The sequence below is a fragment of the Leuresthes tenuis genome, unplaced genomic scaffold, assembly GCF_036924035.1.
Source record: "Leuresthes tenuis unplaced genomic scaffold, fLeuTen1.0.hap1 SCAF_1, whole genome shotgun sequence".
Taxonomy (NCBI): domain Eukaryota; kingdom Metazoa; phylum Chordata; class Actinopteri; order Atheriniformes; family Atherinopsidae; genus Leuresthes; species Leuresthes tenuis.
This window is the reverse complement of record NW_027325355.1, coordinates 40,804,866-40,823,786: the sequence shown is the minus strand read 5'-3', so window position 1 is coordinate 40,823,786 and position 18,921 is coordinate 40,804,866. Positions and strand designations below refer to the sequence as shown.

Sequence of the window (18,921 nt, the reverse complement as noted above, 5' to 3'; positions counted from 1 at the left end):
GCGGGCATATCATCTTCTCTGATGTGATCATTCTCTGCAACTGAAACTGAGACTCTCAGATCACTTCGTGTCAGCCAACAAAGCAGCAGCAGCTGAAGATGACCAACTTCCTCATGTGTCACAGGGTGATCAGACGTTGCAACAAAAGACATGCAGGTGGTAGAGAGAAGAGAAAAAGCTTACAGCACCTGGTATTCCGAAGTGGTCTCCCATCCAAGTACTAACCAGGCCCAACCCTGTTTTTCTTCCAAGATCAGACGAGGTCGGGCATATTCAGGGTGGTGCGGCCGTAAGCAACAATAGCTGTGACAAATGTGCATTATATAGTTACTGGAATCATACACTTCTTCTATGTAACCAGATAATTGCAGAGAAAGGCTGACTTGTAGTGGGCACATCTTCTTCCCTGATGTGATTATTCTCTGAAGCTGAAACTGAGACTCTGAGATCACTTCGTGTCTGCCAACAAAGCAGCAGCAGCTGAAGATGACCAACTTCCTCATGTGTCACAGGGTGATCAGACGTTGCAACAAAAGACATGCAGGTGGTATAGAGAAGAGAAAAAGCTTAAGGCACCTGGTATTCCCAAGCGGTCTCCCATTCAAGTACTAACTAGGCCCAACACTGCTTGGCTTCCGAGATCAGACGAGGTCGGGCTTATTCAGGGTGGTGTGGCCGTAAGCAACAATATCGCTGACAAATGTGCATTATATAGGTACTGGAATCATACACTTCCTCTGTGTAACCAGATAATTGCCGAAAAAGGCTGACTTGTAGTGGGTTCATCTTCCTCCTTGATGTGATTATTCTCTTCAGCTGAAACTGAGACTCTCAGATCACTTCGTGTCTGCCAACAAAGCAGCAGCAGCTGAAGATGACCAACTTCCTCATGTGTCACAGGGTGATCAGACGTTGCAACAAAAGACATGCAGGTGGTAGAGAGAAGAGAAAAAGCTTAAAGCACCTGGTATTCCCAGGCAGTCTACCATCCAAGTACTAATAAGGCCCAAACCTGCTTGGCTTCCGAGATCAGACGAGGTCGGGTATATTCAGGGTGGTGTGGCCGTAAGCAACAAAGTCTCTGACAAATGTGCATTATATAGGTACTGGAATCATACAGTTCCTCTATGTAACCAGATAATTGACGAGAAAGGCTGATGTGTAGTGGGCATATCTTCTTCCCTGATGTGATTATTCTCTGCAGCTGAAACTGAGACTCTCAGATCACTTTGTGTCTGCCAACAAAGCAGCAGCAGCAGAAGATGACCAACTTCCTCATGTGTCACAGGGTGATCAGATGTTGCAACAAAAGACATGCAGGTGGTAGAGAGAAGAGAAAAAGCTTACAGCACCTGGTATTCCCAAGCAGTCTCCCACCCAAGTGCTAACCAGGAACAACCCTGCTTGGCTTCCGAGATCAGACGAGGTCGGGTATATTATATTCAGGGTGGTGTGGCAGTAAGCGACAATCTCTGTGACAAATGTGCATTATATAGGTACTGGAATCATACGGTTCCTCTATGTAACCAGATAATTGCAGAGAAAGGCTTATGTGTAGTGGGCACATCTTCTTCCCTGACGTGAATATTCTCTGAAGCTGAAACTGAGACTCTCAGATCACTTCGTGTCTGCCAACAAAGCAGCAGAAGCTGAAGATGACCAACTTCCTCATGTGTCAGAGGGTGATCAGACGTTGCAACAAAAGACATTCAGGTGGTCCAGAGAAGAGATAAAGCTTACAGCACCTGGTATTCCCAGAGAGTCTACCATCCAAGTACTAACCAGGCCCAAACCTGCTTGGCTTCCGAGATCAGACGTGGTCGGGCATATTCAGGGTGGTGTGGCCGTAAGCAACCATAACTGTGACAAATGTGCATTACAAAGGTACTGGAATCATACAGTTCCTCTATGTAACCAGATAATTGCCGAGAAAAGCTGATAAGTAGTGGGCACATCTTCTTCCCTGACGTGATTATTCTCTTCAGCTGAAACTGAGACTCTCAGATCACTTTGTGTCTGCCAACAAAGCAGCAGAAGCTGAAGATGACCAACTTCCTCATGTGTCACAGGGTGATCAGACGTTGCAACAAAAGACATGCAGGTGGTAGAGAGAAGAGAAAAAGCTTACAGCACCTCGTATTCCCAAGAGGTCTTCCATCCAAGTACAAAACAGGCCCAACTGTGCTTGGCTTCCGAGATCAGACGAGGTCGGGCATGTTCAGGGTTGTGTGGCCGTAAGCAACAATGTCTCTGACAAATGTGCATTATATAGGTACTGGAATCATACGGTTCCTCTATGCAACCAGATAATTGCCGAGAAAGGCTGATGTGTAGCGGGCATATCATCTTCTCTGATGTGATCATTCTCTGCAACTGAAACTGAGACTCTCAGATCACTTCGTGTCAGCCAACAAAGCAGCAGCAGCTGAAGATGACCAACTTCCTCATGTGTCACAGGGTGATCAGACGTTGCAACAAAAGACATGCAGGTGGTAGAGAGAAGAGAAAAAGCTTACAGCACATGGTATTCCGAAGTGGTCTCCCATCCAAGTACTAACCAGGCCCAACCCTGCTTTTCTTCTAAGATCAGACGAGGTCGGGCATATTCAGGGTGGTGCGGCCGTAAGCAACAATAGCTGTGACAAATGTGCATTATATAGGTACTGGAATCATACACTTCTTCTATGTAACCAGATAATTGCAGAGAAAGGCTGACTTGTAGTGGGCACATCTTCTTCCCTGATTTGATTATTCTCTGCAGCTGAAACTGAGACTCTCAGATCACTTCGTGTCTGCCAACAAAGAAGCAGCAGCTGCTGAAGATGACCAACTTCCTCATGTGTCACAGGATGATCAGACGTTGCAACAAAAGACATGCAGGTGGTAGAGAGAAGAGAAGAAGCTTACAGCACCTGGTATTCCCAAGCAGTCTCCCATCCAAGTACTAAACACGCTATACCCTGCTTGGCTTCCGAGATCAGACGAGGTTGGGCATGTTCAGGGTGGTGTGGCCGTAAGCAACAATGTCTCTGACAAATGTGCATTATATAGGTACTGGAATCATAGGGTTCCTCTATGCAACCAGATAATTGCTGAGAAAGGCTGATGTGTAGTGGGCATATCATCTTCTCTGATGTGATCCTTCTCTGCAGCTGAAACTGAGACTCTCAGATCACTTCGTGTCTGCCAACAAAGCAGCAGCAGCTGAAGATGACCAACTTCCTCATGTGTCACAGGGTGATCAGACGTTGCAACAAAAGACATGCAGGTGGTAGAGAGAAGAGAAAAAGCTTAAAGCACCTGGTATTCCCAGGCAGTCTACCATCCAAGTACTAACCAGGCCCAAACCTGCTTGGCTTCCGAGATCAGACGAGGTCGGGTATATTCAGGGTGGTGTGGCCGTAAGCAACAATGTCTGTGACAAATGTGCATTATATAGGTACTGGAATCCTACGGTTCCTCTATGCAACCAGATAATTTCCGAGAAAGGCTGATGTGTACTGGGCACATCTTCTTCCCTGACGTGATTATTCTCTGCAGCTGAAACTGAGACTCTCAGATCACTTTGTGTCTGCCAACAAAGCAGCAGCAGCTGAAGATGACCAACTTCCTCATGTGTCACAGGGTGATCAGACGTTGCAAAAAAAGACATGCAGGTGGTAGAAAGAAGAGAAAAAGCTTACAGCACCTGGTATTCCCAAGAGGTCTTCAATCCAAGTACAAACCAGGCCCAACTGTGCTTGGCTTCCGAGATCAGACTAGGTCGGGCATGTTCAGGGTTGTGTGGCCGTAAGCAACAATGTCTCTGACAAATGTGCATTATATAGTTACTGGAATCATACGGTTCCTCTATGCAACCAGATCATTTCCGAGAAAGGCTGATGTGTAGTGGACACATCTTCTTCCCTGACGTGATTATTCTCTGCAGCTGAAACTGAGACTCTCAGATCACTTTGTGTTTTCCAACAAAGCAGCAGCAGCTGAAGATGACCAACTTCCTCATGTGTCACAGGGTGATCAGACGTTGCAACAAAAGACATGCAGGTGGTAGAGAGAAGAGAAAAAGCTTACAGCACCTCGTATTCCCAAGTGGTCTTCCATCCAAGTACAAACCAGGCCCAACTGTGCTTGGCTTCCGAGATCAGACTAGGTCGGGCATGTTCAGGGTTGTGTGGCCGTAAGCAACAATGTCTCTGACAAATGTGCATTATATAGGTACTGGAATCATACGGTTCCTCTATGCAACCAGATAATTGCCGAGAAAGGCTGATGTGTAGCGGGCATATCATCTTCTCTGATGTGATCATTCTCTGCAACTGAAACTGAGACTCTCAGATCACTTCGTGTCAGCCAACAAAGCAGCAGCAGCTGAAGATGACCAACTTCCTCATGTGTCACAGGGTGATCAGACGTTGCAACAAAAGACATGCAGGTGGTAGAGAGAAGAGAAAAAGCTTACAGCACCTGGTATTCCGAAGTGGTCTCCCATCCAAGTACTAACCAGGCCCAACCCTAGTTTTCTTCCAAGATCAGACGAGGTCGGGCATATTCAGGGTGGTGCGGCCGTAAGCAACAATAGCTGTGACAAATGTGCATTATATAGTTACTGGAATCATACACTTCTTCTATGTAACCAGATAATTGCAGAGAAAGGCTGACTTGTAGTGGGCACATCTTCTTCCCTGATGTGATTATTCTCTTAAGCTGAAACTGAGACTCTGAGATCACTTCGTGTCTGCCAACAAAGCAGCAGCAGCTGAAGATGACCAACTTCCTCATGTGTCACAGGGTGATCAGACGTTGCAACAAAAGACATGCAGGTGGTATAGAGAAGAGAAAAAGCTTAAGGCACCTGGTATTCCCAAGCGGTCTCCCATTCAAGTACTAACTAGGCCCAACACTGCTTGGCTTCCGAGATCAGACGAGGTCGGGCTTATTCAGGGTGGTGTGGCCGTAAGCAACAATATCGCTGACAAATGTGCATTATATAGGTACTGGAATCATACACTTCCTCTGTGTAACCAGATAATTGCCGAAAAAGGCTGACTTGTAGTGGGTTCATCTTCCTCCTTGATGTGATTATTCTCTTCAGCTGAAACTGAGACTCTCAGATCACTTCGTGTCTGCCAACAAAGCAGCAGCAGCTGAAGATGACCAACTTCCTCATGTGTCACAGGGTGATCAGACGTTGCAACAAAAGACATGCAGGTGGTAGAGAGAAGAGAAAAAGCTTAAAGCACCTGGTATTCCCAGGCAGTCTACCATCCAAGTACTAATAAGGCCCAAACCTGCTTGGCTTCCGAGATCAGACGAGGTCGGGTATATTCAGGGTGGTGTGGCCGTAAGCAACAATGTCTCTGACAAATGTGCATTATATAGGTACTGGAATCATACGGTTCCTCTATGCAACCAGATCATTTCCGAGAAAGGCTGATGTGTACTGGGCACATCTTCTTCCCTGACGTGATTATTCTCTGCAGCTGAAACTGAGACTCTCAGATCACTTTGTGTTTTCCAACAAAGCAGCAGCAGCTGAAGATGACCAACTTCCTCATGTGTCACAGGGTGATCAGACGTTGCAACAAAAGACATGCAGGTGGTAGAGAGAAGAGAAAAAGCTTACAGCACCTCGTATTCCCAAGTGGTCTTCCATCCAAGTACAAACCAGGCCCAACTGTGCTTGGCTTCCGAGATCAGACTAGGTCGGGCATGTTCAGGGTTGTGTGGCCGTAAGCAACAATGTCTCTGACAAATGTGCATTATATAGGTACTGGAATCATACGGTTCCTCTATGCAACCAGATAATTGCCGAGAAAGGCTGATGTGTAGCGGGCATATCATCTTCTCTGATGTGATCATTCTCTGCAACTGAAACTGAGACTCTCAGATCACTTCGTGTCAGCCAACAAAGCAGCAGCAGCTGAAGATGACCAACTTCCTCATGTGTCACAGGGTGATCAGACGTTGCAACAAAAGACATGCAGGTGGTAGAGAGAAGAGAAAAAGCTTACAGCACCTGGTATTCCGAAGTGGTCTCCCATCCAAGTACTAACCAGGCCCAACCCTAGTTTTCTTCCAAGATCAGACGAGGTCGGGCATATTCAGGGTGGTGCGGCCGTAAGCAACAATAGCTGTGACAAATGTGCATTATATAGTTACTGGAATCATACACTTCTTCTATGTAACCAGATAATTGCAGAGAAAGGCTGACTTGTAGTGGGCACATCTTCTTCCCTGATGTGATTATTCTCTTAAGCTGAAACTGAGACTCTGAGATCACTTCGTGTCTGCCAACAAAGCAGCAGCAGCTGAAGATGACCAACTTCCTCATGTGTCACAGGGTGATCAGACGTTGCAACAAAAGACATGCAGGTGGTATAGAGAAGAGAAAAAGCTTAAGGCACCTGGTATTCCCAAGCGGTCTCCCATTCAAGTACTAACTAGGCCCAACACTGCTTGGCTTCCGAGATCAGACGAGGTCGGGCTTATTCAGGGTGGTGTGGCCGTAAGCAACAATATCGCTGACAAATGTGCATTATATAGGTACTGGAATCATACACTTCCTCTGTGTAACCAGATAATTGCCGAAAAAGGCTGACTTGTAGTGGGTTCATCTTCCTCCTTGATGTGATTATTCTCTTCAGCTGAAACTGAGACTCTCAGATCACTTCGTGTCTGCCAACAAAGCAGCAGCAGCTGAAGATGACCAACTTCCTCATGTGTCACAGGGTGATCAGACGTTGCAACAAAAGACATGCAGGTGGTAGAGAGAAGAGAAAAAGCTTAAAGCACCTGGTATTCCCAGGCAGTCTACCATCCAAGTACTAATAAGGCCCAAACCTGCTTGGCTTCCGAGATCAGACGAGGTCGGGTATATTCAGGGTGGTGTGGCCGTAAGCAACAATGTCTCTGACAAATGTGCATTATATAGGTACTGGAATCATACGGTTCCTCTATGCAACCAGATCATTTCCGAGAAAGGCTGATGTGTACTGGGCACATCTTCTTCCCTGACGTGATTATTCTCTGCAGCTGAAACTGAGACTCTCAGATCACTTTGTGTTTTCCAACAAAGCAGCAGCAGCTGAAGATGACCAACTTCCTCATGTGTCACAGGGTGATCAGACGTTGCAACAAAAGACATGCAGGTGGTAGAGAGAAGAGAAAAAGCTTACAGCACCTCGTATTCCCAAGTGGTCTTCCATCCAAGTACAAACCAGGCCCAACTGTGCTTGGCTTCCGAGATCAGACTAGGTCGGGCATGTTCAGGGTTGTGTGGCCGTAAGCAACAATGTCTCTGACAAATGTGCATTATATAGGTACTGGAATCATACGGTTCCTCTATGCAACCAGATAATTGCCGAGAAAGGCTGATGTGTAGCGGGCATATCATCTTCTCTGATGTGATCATTCTCTGCAACTGAAACTGAGACTCTCAGATCACTTCGTGTCAGCCAACAAAGCAGCAGCAGCTGAAGATGACCAACTTCCTCATGTGTCACAGGGTGATCAGACGTTGCAACAAAAGACATGCAGGTGGTTGAGAGAAGAGAAAAAGCTTACAGCACCTGGTATTCCCAAGCGGTCTCCCATCCAAGTACTAACCAGGCCCAACCCTGCTTGGCTTCCAAGATCAGACGAGGTCGGGCATATTCAGGGTGGTGTGGCCGTAAGCAACAATGTCTGTGACAAATATAAACTGTATAGGTACTGGAATCATACGGTTCCTCTATGCAACCAGATAATTGCCAAGAAAGGCTGATAAGTAGTGGAAACACCTTCCCTGACGTGATTATTCTCTCCAGCTGAAACTGAGACTCTCATATCACTTCGTGTCTGCCAACAAAGCAGCAGCAGCTGAAGATGACCACCTTCCTCATGTGTCACAGGGTGATCAGTTGCAACAAAAGGTGGTAGAGAGAAGAGAAAAAGCTTAAAGCACCTGGTATTCCCAGGCAGTCTACCATCCAAGTACTAGTAGTAGTAAAAATAAAAAGGATGGAAAACATTCAAGAAATGTGCAAATGAAGCAAGGTTTTTTGGTATAACTATCATGTATGTAGGGGCGGCTGTAGCTCAGGAGGAAGAGCAGTCGCCCACCAATTCTCCAAGTAATTCTGGCTTCACTTTTGACAATTGCATTAAATGGATGTCACTCACACTCACTGTCGTCCTGTTTTGCAAAGGGAAATTAAATAAAAATGTGAAGGCTGTTCTTGGTTCAAGTAAAATTATCAAACTTTATTAACATTGTAACAATAATCACACAGTAACAGACGAGCAATCATCTGCAAACAGACAGAAAGACAGACAGACACTTAACGTAAACTTAACGCCGCAGTTAAAACGTCGCACCTATCGTACCTATATAATGCACATTTTTCACTGTTATTGTTGCTTACGGCCACACCACCCTGAATAAGTCTGATCTCGGAAGCCAAGCAGGGTTGGGCCTTGTTAGTATTTGGATGGGAGACCGCTTGGGAATACCAGGTGCTGTAAGCTTTTTCTATTCTCTCTACAACCTGCATGTCTTTTCTTGCAACGTCTGATCACCCTGTGACACATGAGGAAGTTGGTCATCTTCAGCTGCTGCTGCTTTGTTGGCAGACACGAAGTGATCTGAGAGTCTCATTTTCAGCTGGAGAAAATTATCACGTCAGGGAACAAGATGTGCCCACTACATATCAGCCTTTCTCGGCAATTATCTGGTTACATAGAGGAACCATATGATTTCATTGCCTATATAATGCACATTTGTCACAGAGATTGTTGCTTACGGCCAAACCACCCTGAATATGTCTGACCTCGTCTGATATCAGAAGCCAAGGAGGTTTGGGCCTGGTTAGTACTTTGATGAGAGACCGCTTGGGAATACCAGGTGCTGTAAGCTTTTTCTCTTCTCTCTACCACCTGCATGTCTTTTGTTGCAACGTCTGATCACCCTATGACACATGAGGAAGTTGGTCATCTTCAGCAGCTGCTGCTGCTTTGTTGGCAGACACGAAGTGATCTGAGAGTCTCAGTTTCAGCTGTAGATAATAATCACATCAGGGAAGAAGATGTGCCCGCTACAAGTCAGCCTTTCTCTGCAATTATCTGGTTACATAGAGGAAGTGTATGATTCCAGTACTTATATAATGCACATTTGTCACAGTTATTGCTGCTTACGGCCACACCACCTTGAATAAGCCCGACCTCGTCTGATCTCGGAAGCCAAGCAGGGTTGGGCCTTGTTAGTATTTGGATGGGAGACCGCTTGGGAATACCAGGTGCTGTAAGCTTTTTCTTTTCTCTCTACAACCTGCATGTCTTTTGTTGCAACGTCTGATCACCCTGTGACACATGAGGAAGTTTGTCATCTTCAGCTGCTGCTGCTTTGTTGGCTGACACGAAGTGATCTGAGAGTCTCATTTTCAGCTGGAGAAAATTATCACGTCAGGGAACAAGATGTGCCCACTACATATCAGCCTTTCTCGGCAATTATCTGGTTACATAGAGGAACCATATGATTTCATTGCCTATATAATGCACATTTGTCACAGAGATTGTTGCTTACGGCCAAACCACCCTGAATATGTCTGACCTCGTCTGATATCAGAAGCCAAGGAGGTTTGGGCCTGGTTAGTACTTTGATGAGAGACCGCTTGGGAATACCAGGTGCTGTAAGCTTTTTCTCTTCTCTCTACCACCTGCATGTCTTTTGTTGCAACGTCTGATCACCCTATGACACATGAGGAAGTTGGTCATCTTCAGCAGCTGCTGCTGCTTTGTTGGCAGACACGAAGTGATCTGAGAGTCTCAGTTTCAGCTGTAGATAATAATCACATCAGGGAAGAAGATGTGCCCGCTACAAGTCAGCCTTTCTCTGCAATTATCTGGTTACATAGAGGAAGTGTATGATTCCAGTACTTATATAATGCACATTTGTCACAGTTATTGCTGCTTACGGCCAAACCACCTTGAATAAGCCCGACCTCGTCTGATCTCGGAAGCCAAGCAGGGTTGGGCCTTGTTAGTATTTGGATGGGAGACCGCTTGGGAATACCAGGTGCTGTAAGCTTTTTCTTTTCTCTCTACAACCTGCATGTCTTTTGTTGCAACGTCTGATCACCCTGTGACACATGAGGAAGTTTGTCATCTTCAGCTGCTGCTGCTTTGTTGGCTGACACGAAGTGATCTGAGAGTCTCATTTTCAGCTGGAGACAATTATCACGTCAGGGAAGAAGATGTGCCCACTACATATCAGCCTTTCTCGGCAATTATCTGGTTACATAGAGGAACCATATGATTCCATTGCCTATATAATGCACATTTGTCACAGAGATTGTTGCTTACGGCCAAACCACCCTGAATATGTCTGACCTTGTCTGATCTCAGAAGCCAAGGAGGTTTGGGCCTGGTTAGTACTTTGATGAGAGACCGCTTGGGAATACCAGGTGCTGTAAGCTTTTTCTCTTCTCTCTACCACCTGCATGTCTTTTGTTGCAACGTCTGATCACCCTGTGACACATGAGGAAGTTGGTCATCTTCAGCTGCTGCTGCTTTGTTGGCAGACACGAAGTGATCTGAGAGTCTCATTTTCAGCTGGAGAGAATTATCACGTCAGGGAAGAAGATGTGCCCACTACATATAAGCCTTTCTTGGCAATTATCTGGTTACATAGAGGAAGTGTATGATTCCATTGCCTATATAATGCACATTTGTCACAGAGATTGTTACTTACGGCCAAACCACCCTGAATATGTCTGACCTTGTCTGATCTTGGAAGCCAAGGAGGGTTGGGCCTGGTTAGTATTTTGATGGGACACCGCTTGGGAATACCAGGTGATGTAAGCTTTTTCTCTTCTCTCTACCACCTGCATGTCTTTTGTTGCAACGTCTGATCGCCCTGTGACACATGAGGAAGTTGGTCATCTTCAGCTGCTGCTGCTTTGTTGGCAGACACAAAGTGATCTGAGAGTCTCATTTTCAGCTGCAGAGAATGATCACACCAGGGAAGAAGATGTGTCCGCTACACATCAGCCTTTCTCGGCAATTATCTGGTTGCATAGAGGAACTGTATGATTCGAGTACCTATATAATGCAAATTTTTCAGAGACATTCTTGCTTACGGCCACACCACCCTGAACATGCCCGACCTCGTCTGATCTCGGAAGCCAAGCACGGTTGGTCCTGGTTTGTACTTGGATGGAAGACCTCTTGGGAATACCAGGTGCTTTAAGCTTTTTCTCTTCTCTCGACCACCTGCATGTCTTTTGTTGCAACGTCTGATCACCTTGTGACACATGAGGAAGTTGGTCATCTTCAGCTGCTGCTGCTTTGTTGGCAGACATGAGGTGATCTGAGAGTCTCAGTTTCTGTTGCAGAGAATGATCACATCAGAGAAGATGATATGCCCGCTACACATCAGCCTTTCTCGGCAATTATCTGGTTGCATAGAGGAACCGTATGATTCCAGTACCTATATAATGCACATTTGTCAGAAAAAATGTTGCTTACGGCCACACCACCCTGAACATGCCCGACCTCGTCTGATCTCGGAAGCCAAGCAGGGTTGGGTCTGGTTAGTACTTGGATGGGAGACCTCTTGGGAATACGAGGTGCTGTAAGCTTTCTCTCTACCACCTGCATGTCTTTTGTTGCAACGTCTGATCACCCTGTGACACATGAGGAAGTTGGTCATCTTCAGCTGCTGCTGCTTTGTTGGCAGACACGAAGTGATTTGAGAGTCTCAGTTTCAGCTGGAGAGAATGATCACATCAGAGAAGATGATATGCCTGCTACACATCAGCCTTTCTCGGCAATTATCTGGTTGCATAGAGGAACAATATGATTCCAGTACCTATATAATGCACATTTGTCAGAGCCATTGTTGCTTACGGCCACACCACCCTGAACATGCCCTACCTCGTCTGATCTCGGAATCCAAGCAGGGTCGTGCCTGGTTAGTACTTGGATGGTAAACCTCTTGGGATTACGAAGTGCTGTAAGCTTTTTCTCTTCTCTCTACCACCTGCAGGTCTTTTGTTGCAACGTCTGATCACCCTGTGACACATGAGGGAGGTGGTCATCTTCAGCTGCTGCTGCTTTGTTGGCAGACACGAAGTGATCTGAGAGTCTGAGTTTCAGTTGCAGAGAATGATCACATCAGAGAAGATGATATACCCACTACACATCAGCCTTTCTCGGCAATTATCTGGTTGTATAGAGGAACCGTATGATTCCAGTACTTATAAAATGCACATTTGTCAGAGACATTGTTGCTTACGGCCACACCACCCTGAACATGCCCGACCTCGTCTGATCTCGGAAGCCAAGCAGGGTTGGGCCTGGTTAGTACTTGGCTGGGAGACCGCTTGGGAATCCCAGGTGCTGTAAGCTTCTTCTCTTCTCTCTACCACCTGCATGTCTTTTGTTGCAACGTCTGATCACCCTGTGACACATGAGGAAGTTGGTCATTTTCATTAGCTGCTGCTGCTTTGTTGGCAGACACGAAGTGATCTGAGAGTCTCAGTTTCAGCTGTAGAGAATAATCATATCAGGGAAGAAGATGTGCCCGCTACAAGTCAGCCTTTCTCTGCAATTATCTGTTTACATAGAGGAATCGTATGATTCTAGAACTTATATAATGCACATTTGTCACAGTTATTGTTGCTTTCGGCCACACCACCCTGAATAAGCCTGACCTAGTCTGATCTCGGAAGCCAAGCAGGGTTGGGCCTTGTTAGTATTTGGATGGGAGACTGCTTGGGAATACCAGGTGCTGTAAGCTTTTTCTCTTCTCTCTACAACCTGCATGTGTTTTGTTGCAACGTCTGATCACCCTGTGACACAGGAGGAAGTTGGTCATCTTCAGCTGCTGCTGCTTTGTTGGCAGACACGAAGTGATCTGAGAGTCTCAGTTTCAGCTGCAGAAAATAATCACATCAGGGAAGAAGATGTGCCCACTACAAGTCAGCCTTTCTCGGCAATTATCTGGTTACATAGAGGAAGTGTATGATTCCAGTACCTATATAATGCACATTTGTCAGAGACATTGTTGCTGACGGCCACACCACCCTGAATAAGCCCGACCTCGTCTGATCTCGGACGCCAAGCAGGGTTGTACCTGGTTAGTACTTGGATGGAAGACCTCTTGGGAATACCAGGTGCTGTAAGCTTTTTCACTTATCTCGACCACCTGCATGTCTTTTGTTGCAACGTCTGATCACCCTATGACACATGAGGAACTGGTAGTGTGGCCCTCTGGGCAGCCTACATACCCAAAGGGCCCCGCCTACCAGATGCCACTCAGTGCAACCACCCCCCAAGACCTAATGTGTGTGTGTGTGTGTGTGTTTGATAAGTAGTGATGTCTAAGGTGTAATTAATTGAGGGACGGGGAACTGCAGAGTGCAGCCAAGGGGACCACCTACGTGAAACCCTTCCACTACACCCCACAGAACACACACGCCCCCAAAACCCTTCATGTGTGAGTAAGTGCTGTGTACAGGAGCCAAAAGGGAGAGGGTATGGGGATATACACCGGGGGAGCTACTCTCCGGGGGAGGACCTCTACAAACAAACACACAAACAACAACAAACAAACCACCCTGTCACACCAGACGCAGCAGCCTGGGCCTGAGACCCACCATCACCCAGGCCCCCCCCCCAACAGGGGAAAAGCACCCCCCCCCACCGCACGCCCCAACACCCTAAAGAAAACAACCACCTGCGGACACCCTGGAGGTCCCAGAGCAACAAGCCTGGCACCAGGACCTGCACTAACCCACCCATACTGTGGCATGTCCAGGGCAACCCAGCCCCCCCGGGCGCAAGGCAGCGCCCAGCCACCAGGGCCCAGGCCCAGCACTACCACCCACGCCAGAGCGGCCCGGCCAGCCGGTACAGAGCCAGCAGCCACCACCCCAAGGCCCCTAAGGGACCCCGCCCCACACCGCAAGACAGCCCCACCCGCAAGCCCCCAAAACTGCCCTCCAAGCCCGACACACAGTCCCCCCCAGCAATGACCAACCCGGTCCCCACGACCCGAGAGACCACCAGACGCCCGAAGCCACACAGTTAATCAGCGGGGACCAGAGAGAATGAAATTCAGTCAATTGATGTTTTAAGGAGGCAGACATTGTTTCCATGCTAATATAATCTAAAAGAACATTTCTAAACAGGTTAATACACAGATTATTCTTCACTTTCCAGTTCATGAGAATAGTTTTCTTTGCGATACATAACACTGTGAGGACCATGTGTGCTGAGTTCATTTCCATGTTGATGTTGTCTAAGTCACCCAGTATGCACAGTGTGGGGCATGCAGGAATGCTACACTTTAGCCATGTTGATAGGTCCGTACAGACTTCAAACCAGAACTTCTGGACAGGGGCACAAAACCACAAAGCGAGTGCATAATCATCAGGTGTGTTATCTGTGCAATGTGAGCAGATGTTTGAGTGTGTTAGACCCATCCTGAACATCCTTTGTCCTGTATAGTGTGTTCTATGAAGAATTTTGTATTGTATGAGCTGTAAATTAGGATTTCGAGTCATTCTAAAGGTGTTCAAACTTATTTGTGGCCAGAAGCTATGACTAGAACTGATGGATAAATCTGCCTCCCATTTTGAGGATGGTACAGACATTGAGTCATCTATCTTAGACAATAATTTATACGTTTTTGATAGTAGTTTTGGGGTGCAGATGCTTAGAAATTCTGCTACCCTAATCGGGAGTTGTAAGTCTGGTTGGTGGAGGATATATTTCTTTGTTATTATAGACTTAAGTTGTTTATAATCTAGGAATGTATTGCTGCCTATCTCATGTTGTGATATGAGCTCATCAAATGAAATAAAATTTCCATTTTGGATTATATGTTCCAGATGTTTGATTCCTTTGATCTTCCACAGAGTAAAGTTTAGCATTTTTTTGTTTTGCAGGATGTCAGGATTGTTCCAGATGGGTGTAAGCTTACACGGGACAAGTGAAGACTTTGTTATTTTAAGAAAGTCCCACCAGGCTGTCAGAGAGGTGCTGATGTTAATGCTTTTAAAACATTTGTGATTTTTTACGTTTTGACTAATAAGTGGCAGGTCAGAGATTTCAAGATTATCACACAATGCTTGTTCTATATTTATCCATGGTTCATCTATTGGGCTAGGTTTAAACCATTTTGATATATACTGTAACCTATTGGCTAAGGAATAGCGCTGAAAATGAGGTAAATCTAATCAACCACTTTCCTTGGTTTTCTGTAGCGTTTTTAAACTAACACGTGGTGGTTTGTTTTTCCACAGAAATTTGGAGATGCATTAATCTAGTGACTTAAACCAAGTAGCAGATGGTTTTATGGGGATCATTGAGAACAAATAGTTAACTTTTGGTAGTATCATCATTTTAATGGTTGTAACTCTCCCCATAAGTGATATAGGTAAGGACTTCCAACGAGAGAGATCGTCCTCTACTGTCTTTAATAATTGCACATAATTTAGCTTTGTTAGCTCTGAGAGCCTGGAGGAAATGTTTATGCCTAAATATCTAATATTTCCTGACTGTAAAGTGATCGCAGGTATATTCTGGACCCTACAGTTAATGGGCAGAACTGTGGTCTTAGACCAATTGATAGAGTAGTCAGAAAGTGCTGAGAATTTATTTATGAGTGTGATCGTGTGAGTGAGACACGTCTGTGAGTTGTGGAGGAAAAGTAATACATCATCAGCATAAAGACTTATTTTATGCTCAATATTTTGGGGTTGGATGCCTTTAATATTTCTATCTTGTCTGATAGCAGCTGCAAAAGGTTCGATGAAAATAGCAAAAAGTGATGGAGAAAGTGGGCAACCCTGTCTTGTACCTCTCTGCAGACTGAAGCTTGGAGAATTTTGATCATTTGTCCTGACACTTGCATTTGGGGAGCTTTATAATATCCTTATCCAGTTGATGAAGTGTGACCCAAACCCGAGTTTTTTTAATGCTGCGAATAAAAATTTCCAGTTCACTCGATCAAATGCTTTTTCTGCATCTAGAGAGACTATTGTGGTTTCCAGGTTGTCGATGGTAGAATAGTCTATGAGATTAATTAGCCTGCGAGTGTTAGTGGATGAGTGTCTACCCTTTATGAAACCTGTCTGGTCAGGATGTATTATAAGTGGAGTTATTTCTTCTATTCTTTTGGCGAGGGCTTTACAAATTATTTTGAGGTCTGCATTTATTAGAGATATTGGGCGGTAGCTGGATGGAAGTATGGGGTCTTTTCCTGGTTTCTGTAGCAGGATAATGTTAGCAGAGTTCATGTGTGGGGATAATCTGCCATTCTGCTTAACTTGTAATGCCTTGTAATATTTGTAATACTTGAAATGCAGTGCCAAAACAGTCCACAATTCTTTGTAGAACTCTGCTGGAAAACCATCTGGTGGCCACCCGGGGCTTTGTTACTAGGCATATGTTGAAGGGCTTCATTGAGTTCTCCTATTGAGAGAGGTGAATCCAGAGCCATTGCCTGTTCGGTTTGTAATTTTGGAAGGTTGATATTACTAAGAAACTGATCTATGTTACTGTCTGATGGATCATTTTGTGATGGATATAAGGTTTTATAGAAGTCCCTAAAAGCATTGTTGATTTCATGGGTGACATTTCTTTTTCAGTCTTTAATAGAAGTGATTGTTGTTTTCTCTTTATTTCTCTTTAGAAAATGGATTTTGGTGTCTGAAATATCCCTCATCAAGGAACTGCTAACTATGAATTCCTTCACTTAAACCAAGTTAAAACTGCTTTGTCCTTCATATTTATCCACGTCTACGCTGGTTTCAATGATAAACTTCTTTATATTACCTTATATGAGAAAGAACCACACTTGTTCTTCTAGAATCCGAAATTCGCTTTCTTTCAAGGAGATAGTGAAGATTTCAGATATTGCCATAAAATTAATTGCTTCACTCAAACCAAGTTAAAACTGCTTTGTCCTTCATATTTGTCAATGTTTAAGCTGGTTTCAAACATAAACTTCTTTTTATAACCTTGTATGAGAAAGAAAAACACATGTTTGAGCAATACACTCCTTATGAGGAGTTATCCACGATTCAGGATTTTGCCATAAAATGAATTGCTTCACTCAAACCAAGTTAAAACTGCTTTGTCCTTCTTATTTATCCATGTCTAAGCTGGTTTCAAGTATTACTTCTTTATATTTCCTTATATGAGAAAGAACAACACTTGTTCTCTTCTAGAATCCGAAATTCGCTTTCTTTTAAGGAGATAGTCAAGATTTCAGATATTGCCATAAAATGAATTGCTTCACTCAAACCAAGTTAAAACTGCTTTGTCCTTCATATTTGTCCATGTTTAAGATGGTTTCAAACATAAACTTCTTTTTATAACCTTGTATGAGAAAGAGCATCCCTTACGTTTGAGCAATACACTCCTTATGAGGAGTTATGCACGATTCAGGATTTTGCTGTAAAATGAATTCCTTCACTTCAACCAAGTTAAAACTGCTTTGTCCTTCTTATTGATCCATGTCTAAGCTGGTTTCAAGTATAAACTTCTTTATATTACCTTATATGAGAAAGAACCACACTTGTTCTTCTGGAATCCGAAATTCGTTTTCTTTTAACGAGATAGTCAAGATTTCAGATATTGCCATAAAATGAATTGCTTCACTCAAACCAAGTTAAAACTGCTTTGTCCTTCATATTTGTCCATGTTTAAGCTGGTTTCAAACATAAACTTCTTTGTATAACCTTGTATGAGAAAGAACCACACTTATGGTTGAGCAATACGCTCTTTATGAGGATTTAGCTGTAAAATGAATTCCTTCACTTTTTTCCCTTGTTCTGTTCAGCATTATGGCAGCAGAATTGTGAATACCTTTTATGCCAAACTTATTTGCTTTGCCAAGGGAAGTTTTATAAATGTAAAGCTCCCCTTGATGCCCATTTATTTATTTCTTGTTATATGTAACATGTAATGGTACTGAACCGGACCGGGGGAAAAGGAAAGAAGAGGAAACAGAACAAAAAAAGAAACAAAAACCAGACAACCAGCTGCTACACCTTTAAAAAAACAAAACAGACAATAATCCATGGTCTCTGTTGCGAATCCAGCCTTTGCGCCACCAGGAGCACCTGAAAGCAGACAAGCAGAGAACAAACAAACACACAAACAAACAAAAACAAGCACAAGTAGTGGCAATCGCATACAACACAACTGTGCATATAGATGACCTGAGGCGACATGGTAATACATCAACTGCTACTGGACTAAAGAATGTGTGTTGTGTGTGTGTGGGGGGGGGAACATGCAACACCCATGGCACAGGACCTACTTGATAACCGTGCTTAGTTATGAGTGTATAAGTGTACACGGCCACAATCCACAGCCCCCCCCCCCCCAAGCAATCAGAAGCAGGCAGAGAGGCCCACAAGACCCAGGCCACCAGCAGCCCCCACGGAGCACAGAACCCAGGATGCCCACCGCAGGGACAACCACGCATCCACCCAGTACACAGCAGTGGAAGCCCCCGGACAGAGCCCCCATAAGCATAGGGCAGAGGCCCCCCGGGAGCCAGGGGCAACAGCCCACCGACCCCACAAGGCCACGGACCCGGGCCCCAGGAGCCCGAGCGCCCCAAAACCACCCGGCAGAGGCCCCACCCAATACCCGGGAGGGCTAAGCACCCCAGACAGCCACGCAGTGGGTCAGCGCCTGTCCCAGCTTCCCTGGCCAAGTTACTGGGAGTCAAGACGTGCCCACAGGTGGGTGAAGTTGCGAGCAGTGGGGAGAGGCAACGCCGCCCCCCTATTGGGAGAAGCACAGGCAGGCTAGGCGACAGCAAGTCCCAGACCCAGGCCCAATCATCACCGAACACACTTTGACGTCCCATACATCCACGCATCCACACGTCCTCCCTCCCTTGACTCCGCTGGGGTGTAGAGC

At 45.3% G+C, this 18,921-nt stretch overlaps 3 non-coding genes and 29 pseudogenes across 3 annotated transcripts; 12 read left to right on the top strand and 20 right to left on the bottom strand.

Moving 5' to 3' along the window:
* Nucleotides 1-176: 176 nt before the first annotated feature.
* LOC140298777 (5S ribosomal RNA) lies at nucleotides 177-295 on the bottom strand (annotated as a pseudogene).
* Nucleotides 296-564: 269 nt separating this feature from the next.
* On the bottom strand, nucleotides 565-683 carry LOC140281096 (5S ribosomal RNA; annotated as a pseudogene).
* Nucleotides 684-952: 269 nt separating this feature from the next.
* LOC140291072 (5S ribosomal RNA) lies at nucleotides 953-1,071 on the bottom strand (annotated as a pseudogene).
* Nucleotides 1,072-1,340: 269 nt separating this feature from the next.
* Nucleotides 1,341-1,464, bottom strand: LOC140296406 (5S ribosomal RNA; annotated as a pseudogene).
* A 269-nt stretch (nucleotides 1,465-1,733) lies between these two features.
* On the bottom strand, nucleotides 1,734-1,852 carry LOC140302401 (5S ribosomal RNA; annotated as a pseudogene).
* Nucleotides 1,853-2,121: 269 nt separating this feature from the next.
* Nucleotides 2,122-2,240, bottom strand: LOC140295087 (5S ribosomal RNA; annotated as a pseudogene).
* Nucleotides 2,241-2,509: 269 nt separating this feature from the next.
* On the bottom strand, nucleotides 2,510-2,628 carry LOC140290821 (5S ribosomal RNA; annotated as a pseudogene).
* A 272-nt stretch (nucleotides 2,629-2,900) lies between these two features.
* On the bottom strand, nucleotides 2,901-3,019 carry LOC140296130 (5S ribosomal RNA; annotated as a pseudogene).
* A 269-nt stretch (nucleotides 3,020-3,288) lies between these two features.
* LOC140310428 (5S ribosomal RNA) lies at nucleotides 3,289-3,407 on the bottom strand (annotated as a pseudogene).
* A 269-nt stretch (nucleotides 3,408-3,676) lies between these two features.
* Nucleotides 3,677-3,795, bottom strand: LOC140296759 (5S ribosomal RNA; annotated as a pseudogene).
* Nucleotides 3,796-4,064: 269 nt separating this feature from the next.
* LOC140296591 (5S ribosomal RNA) lies at nucleotides 4,065-4,183 on the bottom strand (annotated as a pseudogene).
* Nucleotides 4,184-4,452: 269 nt separating this feature from the next.
* Nucleotides 4,453-4,571, bottom strand: LOC140277001 (5S ribosomal RNA; annotated as a pseudogene).
* A 269-nt stretch (nucleotides 4,572-4,840) lies between these two features.
* LOC140281074 (5S ribosomal RNA) lies at nucleotides 4,841-4,959 on the bottom strand (annotated as a pseudogene).
* A 269-nt stretch (nucleotides 4,960-5,228) lies between these two features.
* LOC140291069 (5S ribosomal RNA) lies at nucleotides 5,229-5,347 on the bottom strand (annotated as a pseudogene).
* Nucleotides 5,348-5,616: 269 nt separating this feature from the next.
* LOC140296590 (5S ribosomal RNA) lies at nucleotides 5,617-5,735 on the bottom strand (annotated as a pseudogene).
* A 269-nt stretch (nucleotides 5,736-6,004) lies between these two features.
* On the bottom strand, nucleotides 6,005-6,123 carry LOC140276995 (5S ribosomal RNA; annotated as a pseudogene).
* A 269-nt stretch (nucleotides 6,124-6,392) lies between these two features.
* On the bottom strand, nucleotides 6,393-6,511 carry LOC140281062 (5S ribosomal RNA; annotated as a pseudogene).
* A 269-nt stretch (nucleotides 6,512-6,780) lies between these two features.
* LOC140291068 (5S ribosomal RNA) lies at nucleotides 6,781-6,899 on the bottom strand (annotated as a pseudogene).
* Nucleotides 6,900-7,168: 269 nt separating this feature from the next.
* LOC140296588 (5S ribosomal RNA) lies at nucleotides 7,169-7,287 on the bottom strand (annotated as a pseudogene).
* Nucleotides 7,288-7,556: 269 nt separating this feature from the next.
* LOC140273377 (5S ribosomal RNA) lies at nucleotides 7,557-7,675 on the bottom strand. The gene has a single exon (XR_011908027.1). It is a non-coding gene; the product is annotated as a 5S ribosomal RNA (ribosomal RNA).
* Nucleotides 7,676-8,396: 721 nt separating this feature from the next.
* On the top strand, nucleotides 8,397-8,505 carry LOC140296667 (5S ribosomal RNA; annotated as a pseudogene).
* A 269-nt stretch (nucleotides 8,506-8,774) lies between these two features.
* LOC140294385 (5S ribosomal RNA) lies at nucleotides 8,775-8,893 on the top strand (annotated as a pseudogene).
* Nucleotides 8,894-9,165: 272 nt separating this feature from the next.
* On the top strand, nucleotides 9,166-9,284 carry LOC140303268 (5S ribosomal RNA; annotated as a pseudogene).
* Nucleotides 9,285-9,553: 269 nt separating this feature from the next.
* Nucleotides 9,554-9,672, top strand: LOC140294384 (5S ribosomal RNA; annotated as a pseudogene).
* Nucleotides 9,673-9,944: 272 nt separating this feature from the next.
* Nucleotides 9,945-10,063, top strand: LOC140304311 (5S ribosomal RNA; annotated as a pseudogene).
* A 269-nt stretch (nucleotides 10,064-10,332) lies between these two features.
* Nucleotides 10,333-10,451, top strand: LOC140294275 (5S ribosomal RNA; annotated as a pseudogene).
* A 269-nt stretch (nucleotides 10,452-10,720) lies between these two features.
* On the top strand, nucleotides 10,721-10,839 carry LOC140297298 (5S ribosomal RNA; annotated as a pseudogene).
* A 269-nt stretch (nucleotides 10,840-11,108) lies between these two features.
* LOC140288125 (5S ribosomal RNA) lies at nucleotides 11,109-11,227 on the top strand (annotated as a pseudogene).
* Nucleotides 11,228-11,496: 269 nt separating this feature from the next.
* Nucleotides 11,497-11,615, top strand: LOC140298309 (5S ribosomal RNA). Its single transcript, XR_011913968.1, has one exon. It is a non-coding gene; the product is annotated as a 5S ribosomal RNA (ribosomal RNA).
* A 650-nt stretch (nucleotides 11,616-12,265) lies between these two features.
* On the top strand, nucleotides 12,266-12,384 carry LOC140306223 (5S ribosomal RNA). The gene has a single exon (XR_011915571.1). It is a non-coding gene; the product is annotated as a 5S ribosomal RNA (ribosomal RNA).
* A 272-nt stretch (nucleotides 12,385-12,656) lies between these two features.
* On the top strand, nucleotides 12,657-12,775 carry LOC140294666 (5S ribosomal RNA; annotated as a pseudogene).
* Nucleotides 12,776-13,044: 269 nt separating this feature from the next.
* LOC140288988 (5S ribosomal RNA) lies at nucleotides 13,045-13,163 on the top strand (annotated as a pseudogene).
* The last annotated feature ends 5,758 nt before the right edge of the window (nucleotides 13,164-18,921 follow it).